Source organism: Cajanus cajan, chromosome 10 (assembly GCF_000230855.2).
Source record: "Cajanus cajan strain Asha chromosome 10, NIPB_CcT2T_4, whole genome shotgun sequence".
NCBI lineage: Eukaryota > Viridiplantae > Streptophyta > Magnoliopsida > Fabales > Fabaceae > Cajanus > Cajanus cajan.
In genome coordinates this window covers 34,213,800-34,222,108 of record NC_138526.1, presented here as the reverse complement: position 1 = coordinate 34,222,108, position 8,309 = coordinate 34,213,800, and positions in this window count along the sequence as shown.

Sequence of the window (8,309 nt, the reverse complement as noted above, 5' to 3'; positions counted from 1 at the left end):
TGCATTTTATATAAGTTATTCTCATGTAATACAAAAATATCTAATTTTACATCACTAGTGTAAATTCATACCACCCTGAAAATTTGTTTTAAAACAAGATGAAAGTGGGTGCCGACGCCCAAGATTGAGTGGACATCTTCTTATTATAATTCATTTTCTTAATGCAAATATGCAAGTGGCTATATATGGCCAAGATATATATTGTTCCCTTCTTGTAGTACATTTTGCTATTATATACATCATTTCGCCTTAAATGGTTGACCTAAACTCTTCAAAATGATGACTGATGTCCTAAACTTTACACAAGAAACTGTTCCTCATTTGTATAATCCTTAGTCATTTTATTAAAAGAAAAACCACACACATGGTTGCAAGTGTTTGATTAAAGTGGTACTAAATTCGACCTCTTTAAATAAAATCTCGAGTTCTAATTCTGTATATAAAAAAAATATAATTGATAAAAGAAAATTTCATTAAGGATGATTAGTCAGATTCTTCAATAATATAATTAAAAATAATAATTAATTTTATACACCTATTGAAGACACAATCCAACAATATAGTCTTCCCACCTATTGTAATACATATAATAATGTTGGGTCTTCTTACTTTTCTTTCGGTTGCACCAATATTTGGGTATTTGGTTATTTGGTAGATGACGAACAACATAAAATTTCTCTCATAAATTAATGAATCAGGTGTACGATGGGTCTTTTGTTAACGTTATTTTATTTTATTTTTTTCAATCTTGTTAGGTATATTATTCGCACATTTTGATAATGAGAAAAATTCTATATACTATGATGACTAAATTTATCCTTAACCACATATTGTATTCTCCAACGCAATTGAACGTACGTGTGACATACATTATATAAATATTCTCTAATTCACCAAACAAAAGTTGAATCATAGTAATTTATCTTATATATAAATAATATTTCATACTTTAAAAAGTAATGAAATTTTCTAGTGTATTGTTGTTCGAAAAATAATAAGTCATTCTTAACTTTATTTTTCAAGTTTTATTTTTAATATTTACATTTTACTTCAATTAATTATGCATATCTCCGATATATATAGTTTTTTTTTTTTTTAACTTTTGTATATTTTACCTAAATTTTAAAATATTCATGAGTTTGGTTTTGTTATCTTTATCTTCACCAAAACCAGTCAGGCTTGGTGAAAGGAATGTTACCTTTTTCATACATGATAGGCAAAATTTAAAGATAGAACTCTAAATTTTAACTTTTTTTTTTTCTGCATGGATCATAAATGATATAAAAGAAAACCCACTCTTTACATCTTTTTACCTTTTAAACATTGTGTTTTAAACAATTGTTAATAACATAGTTTAATTGGCTTGATGTTTCGTTCAACAAACTAGGGCATTTGGTGAAAGATGGTGTAACAATGGTTAATTTTGTTTTACATGCATGTATCTTGTTTCTGTCTTGCTTGTCCTTATCTGATGAAAACCTAGCTAAATAACGATTCCTATGTTAGTGTTGGACATAAATCTAATTTTCTTGGGGCATGAAAAAGTGGAACATACGTTCCCATCACTCTTCTCATTTAGCATACATGATATTTGTTGAGAGAGCACATAACATGTAGTTGTATATAAAAATTTTAACATACATATGTGTCTTTAGCACCAACATCGTGCATTGCTTTTTTCTCCCTAAAATGGCTTGTGCTACATATGATGATTAGATGGGCTTGGTTAAAATGTTCGGTGGTTAACCTTTGACTTTGTTTAAATATAAATTTATAAAAAAATTAAATAATTTTTATTGAAAATAAAGAGTTTTTTTAATAGAAGAATTTTCAAAAATTCTTTAAGTTTGTCATTGTATTTGATTGGAGGAAAATGTAGGGGAGAGAAGGGATTTATATATAAAAAAATATTTTATTCACTTTTTAAAAAGAGAAAAGAGAAAAATAAATCATCTAATTTTAATTCCTTGGGAGATTTGGAAGAGAGAAAAGTTTTAAAACATTTAATATAATATTTAAAATATTCTTTCTCTCGTATTTTTCAATTTAAAAGTATAAACATAAATTGATTTATAAAATCTTTCTCGTAAACTAAATAAATAAATAAAAATACCCTTTTTTTTTATTAAAATTTCTTCTTTCTTATCCTTTTAACCAACAAAAATGTTAATCTCTTTTGCTTTTATTTCTCTTTTCATTCCTTCCATTAAAATTTCTAGGGTTTTGAATAAAACACACTCTTTTATCTATATAGGGTCTATATATATGGATAGTGTTACCAATTAATTAATGATGGGTGGTCATTATCAAGATGACTTGAATTCATCCACGGATTGAGGATGATTATATATAATCATGGTCAACCAACTGTACAACCATCATGGTCACTACTTAAATCAAGTAGGTGACCTTTTTGGCAACTTTGGAAGAATTGAAATTCTACCAATTTCTATATGAAACCTTCGTTGCAAACAATTCCCATAATTTTAAAATGCCGTTCGTACGTTGTCACATTTGTTTGTTTAGTCTTCCTGTACAACATATTTGATTAAGAATGTCGGATATATATTTTAACTTATTTTATGCCACGCACGCATCTCATAATTAAACTGATAAACCAATCAAGGAACGATTACTTTAAAAGTTTGTCAAAGTCATGATATTTGTTGTGCAATTAAGTTATTAACTCTTTTGGAACCATGGAGATTCATTTTAAAAGAATAGAAGTGTATGTATGATTAATTGACTATATCCATTAGAGTCAAGGTTTTAATTATATATATATATATATATATATATATATATATATATTTAATATAAGAATAAATTTTGATAAATTTATTTTATTCAATAACTCATGTTTTATATCAAATATCAATTATTCAATCATTAAATTAAAAAATTTTAATATATAAATCAAGTCTAAAATTTTTTAAAAAAATTTAAAATTTATTTAATAATTTATTTCATTAATTCAAATTAACATATATAAAATATTTTAAATATTATTCGTCAATTAAGTTATTAATTCCTTTGGATCCATGGAGATTTATTTTTAGAAGGATAGAAGTGTAACTACGACTATATTCATTAGAGTCAAGGTTTTAATTATATATATATATATATATATATATATATATATATATATATATATATATATATGAGTTAATCAACCATATAATGTCAATCATATCTTTTAAGTTATTTTATTTTATTATTATTTCATTAAATAAACAATTGACATGACACTATTAAAAGATATGATTAGTTGTTAGTGTAAAGAAACTTTTTTACTGGCAGTATATAAGTGATTAACTCTCTCTCTCTATATATATATATGAGGAGGGTTATAATAACATCTATGTAACTTTTACCAAGTATTACACCACTCAATAACTTTATATTAATTGTGAATTTTGTAAATTTAACTGTTAGATTGAAAGTTCATATCACTTTACATGTGTATATCAAATTTTGTTAAAATTTAACAACAACTTGTAGGTAATCAAAGTGTTCATATTTTAGTATTTTTTAAAATGAATATATTACGTCAATTGTATTTTATAAGAATGAAGTATTAAATCATCTTAGATTAATATAAAATTTTGTATATATGATCTAAGACATATGAACGTTTAATCTAACGGTTGAATTTTCAAAATTCACGTTTAATATAAAGTTGTTGAGCAGTGTAATACTTAGTAAAAGTTACACCGGTGTTATTATAACCCTCCTATATATATATATAACAACAATAACAATGAAATAAATTGTACAAAAAATTATAAAATCAACTTACTTCATACAAGTTAAATGGTGTCAACTTATTTCTTTTTCTTCCTTTAAATGAACATGAATTTCGTGTTTATTGTGATTGACTTGCAATTGAAAAGCAACATTCTTAACATACTTTTTACTCTTAAACTCTTGATCTTTTTCTTTTACTTTTTAACAATAAGTAAAATATAAAATTTAAAATTTTAAAAAGAAGTGGTTAGCTCATTGCTTGGTCGGGCTAGCTTGACTCTAACTTGTTTATGATATAGCCTTTATCAAATCAAACCAAAAAGGCTCGCGTTTTATTCGGACTTGAAATTTAAAGTCTAAGTTATATAATTTGTTAGACAAACCTCTATCTCAACATGATTATATAATAATTAATAGAAATAACTTATTGGGTTAAAAAAAATATTTAGAATTAAAACAACAATTCCAATAACGTGAGAGTAAAGAATTCACATTCATCAACTTAAAACACGATCAAATGCGAAAAAAATGAAACATGAGTTCTTCCTAAACAAAATACAATAATGAAGTCCTAATTACGCCTAGTTCTGCCCCGATGTCACATATTCTATCAAAGCATGCCCAACTGAAGCCTAAGCCTCATCACCAACATCCTCATGCTGATGATCACCTGCAACACAATTTTAAACACATACAAAGGACAATAAGGGAGTGAGAAACATCTCACTCGATTATAAGTGTAGAAATAACAGTTAGGCAACACATACACAAATCATACAAACACAGTCATAGCTACACATTATTTAGGTACAAATTCAAATTTTTACATATAATACATACACAGTCATTCATTATGCAAGGATGTCATGGACTCGACTCGTAAATGCATGCATGTGGTGCCAGTCTCGTATCTCATGATCACATTTCTCATCATATCATCATGTTACATCGTGGGTGACCCAAGATACACCTTGTTAACATGTTATGTCGTGGGTGACCCTAAGGTACACACTGTTAGCATGTTACATCACCAGTGACCCTAAGGTACACCTTGTTAGCTTGTTACATCACCAGTGACCCTAAGGTACACCTTGTTAGCATGTTACATCACTAGTGACCCTAAGGTACACCTTGTTAGCTTGTTACATCACCAGTGACCCTAAGGTACACCTTGTTAGCATGTTACATCACCAGGGATCCTAAGGTACACCTTGTTAGCATGTTACATCACTAGTGACCCTAAGATACACTTTGTTAGCTCATATATGCGCATGATGCATGTCACACGTTCACAAACTCATGGGCTCATCACTTCACTTGTCATGGAATTTCATGTATTATCACATTTCACATTCTCATAATCATAGCTTATCTCATCTCATCACATTTCACATCCCCATAGTCATAGTGTTCATATTAGCACATTCTCATTCACATCATGTCTCATGTCATTTGTTCATATTTCGCATAGTCTTACTCATAATTGTTCCTCATAGGGTTTTGCACATGAACTCACAAAGTACTCTAATTTATATCAAAACATATCTAATTTTGAAATCAAATACATATTTACACTCTACATCACACAAGGAACGCAACAAAGCATTCAAAAAGCAAAACAGAAAACATTCATATTTTGCCTGTTTCTCATAGCGTTCTCTCAAAAACCCACAGAGCACTATAATTCATATAAAAACATATTCATTTTCAAAATCAATCACATATTCATACATCACATCCAATAAGGAACACAACGAAAGAATCAGAAAGCAAAACAGAAAATATTCTTATTTTGTCTGTTTCTCATAGGGTTTCCTGTAGGAACCCATAGAGCACTCTAATACATATAAAAACATGATCATATCATTCTCAAAATCAATCACATATCTACGCATCACATCCAACAAGAAGCCCAACAGAACAATCAGAAGGCAAAACAGAAAATGTTCATATGTTGTCTGTTCCTAGAAGCATGCATCAGGCAAGGGAATCCTATTACCCAACAATTATTCTCACATCCCGAGCGAGGTTTCTCACTCCCCCCTTACTTGGATAAGCAGAAGGCGAAGCTAGAGCGAAATCTAGTTGATCTCCTTCTCTTGGTTCTCCTTGGTCTCCAAAGTGTGTCCAGAAATAGTGCTAGAGTGCTCTATTTATATATTTCAAGAGTGGCCAGAACGACCCGTTTCAGATCTGGAATGGCTCGTTCTGGATCCTTTCATCATGTGAAAAATTCACATATGGAACAACCCATTCTAAAAACTAGAACAGCCCATTCTGAGTTTGCGTTTTAACACACAACGTCCATATTTGGAACGACCCGTTCCCAACTTTGGAATGACCCGTTCCTAACTAGGGTTATAGGCCATTTTTGTGGTTTGGAACGACCCGTTCTAGTTTGAGAACAGCTTGTGTTGGGCAACCAAAAATAGGTCTTTTTAGTAGTTTGGAACGACCCGTTCTAATTTGAGAACGGTCCGTTCTGGGCTACTAAATTACCTTCAATAAATCTTATAAAAATTACTAAATTACCCTCCATAAAAAGTATGAAAACTGGGGTGTTACATAAGCTAGCTCAACAAATTTGATCCATTTTATCGACTGTATATTAAATGCCCTAATATATATTAATTGCATATGAATTTATAGGTTAAAATATTTTTTAGTCTCTATAGTTTTACTTACTTTATTTTTTAGTCGTTAAAGTTTAAAATACATATTTTTAGTCTTTATACTTATATTTTTTAATTCTTGTAGTTATAATTTCTTAATCCTTTTAGTTAATTTAACCTTTTGTATCTAATATTAAAACTATTTTACTAGAGTTATTAAAAATATTTATTTTAAACCATGAAACTACTATATTAGAAAGTAAAATAAGCCGGTCCAACCCTCTTTATGGATGAGTTATGTCATTGACTAACTAAAAATCGTATGACCTGACTGAGTCTCCTGATGAACCGGTAAACCGTGGGCCATTACGAAATGACCGGTTCATACATTTTTTTTTTAAAAAGTAACAAGGGCTCAATAATGTACACAGTGCCCCATTTTGCAAAATGTCCATCAATTACTTGGCCCAAGACTCATTTAACATAATATGCCGCATATTATATTTATATACTTATCTTATATATAAATTTTATATATTTAATATATAAACCGGTTTATATGTTCTTTATCATATATTTCTTCGTATAAAACAAACAAACAAACATGGTTTTGGATAAAATAATAAGAATTAAATTCAAGTGAATGTAATTATTTAATATTTTAATAACTACTAAATTAACTTTACTCAATTATTTATATAATTGACTTAAATAATTTATATAATATATTTTAAATTTAAAATTATATATTAGTTGATGCGCTTTAATCAATTTATAACTTGATTATTTTATTAGTATTATATTGACTATAATTCTTTTTAATAATTTTAAGACATATTATGAATTTTATTAAAATTTATAGGTATAAAATATATAATATGAATATTTTTTTAAAAAATTTAATAAAAATTAGATTATATAGTTCAATTAATAATTCATTGGTTTGATCTCTAACTCGTTAATCAAATACTTAACTAGTTCAACGGTTGATCTAATTCTTAAAATATTGAGTAAAATTATAAAAATTAAAAAATTATTTTAACCTGACTTGTATTATTAAAAGCATACTAATATATTAATTGCTTGCACTTATATTTTAATATTGTACATATTAAAACTTTAATATAATTTATAACATTATACATTTTAAATGCTCTAATAATTAATAGGACGATATAAATGCAATTCTATTTATTCACATTTAATTAACATCTATTATTTTTTTACCCTTTGAAATTTGGAACGTATAAATGCATAAGGAAGGACCCTCTTCCATGAGATCTGTGACTACAGAAAGCTAAACACTGTTTCTCAAATGAAGAAAATGAAAATCCCTTTTTACTTTTCCATCCTCTTGTCTGTTCTCATCATTGATCCTGCCATCCTGGTAAACATTTCTTCCCACATATGAATTCAAGATATACATATATTTAGTTCTAATTAATTTGTGTATATTGAATTTTATCACAAGATTAATTATGTACGTGACTGGATATATATATATGATAGCTTTTGGTGTAGGAAACCAAGTGCCAATGAAACTGCCACCTGGATGTTATGAAGCCATTATGTTCCATGACCATGTTAAATGTGACCCAATGGACCAATATTATTGTGACTACGTTTGCAGCATAAAATATCACGAAGCAATCTATGTAACAGGATATTGCATGCTGCATGCAAAATTATGTTCATGTAATTTTTGTGTTGTAGACTAAATTGTAGCTATAAAAATTACAGCTTTTTACCCCCATTAAATGTGCAAGTCATGAAATAAAAAATCAACATATTATAAAGGAATGTTTTGATATATTGAGAAATTTTATGTGACTAAACATCATCAGAGTTTGATTGTCTGATAAGATTTATTCGGTAAAAAAGAATTATACATTTTTATTAAATAAAAAATATCATACGATATTATTATATGTTTAGTGCAGTGTTTTTGTT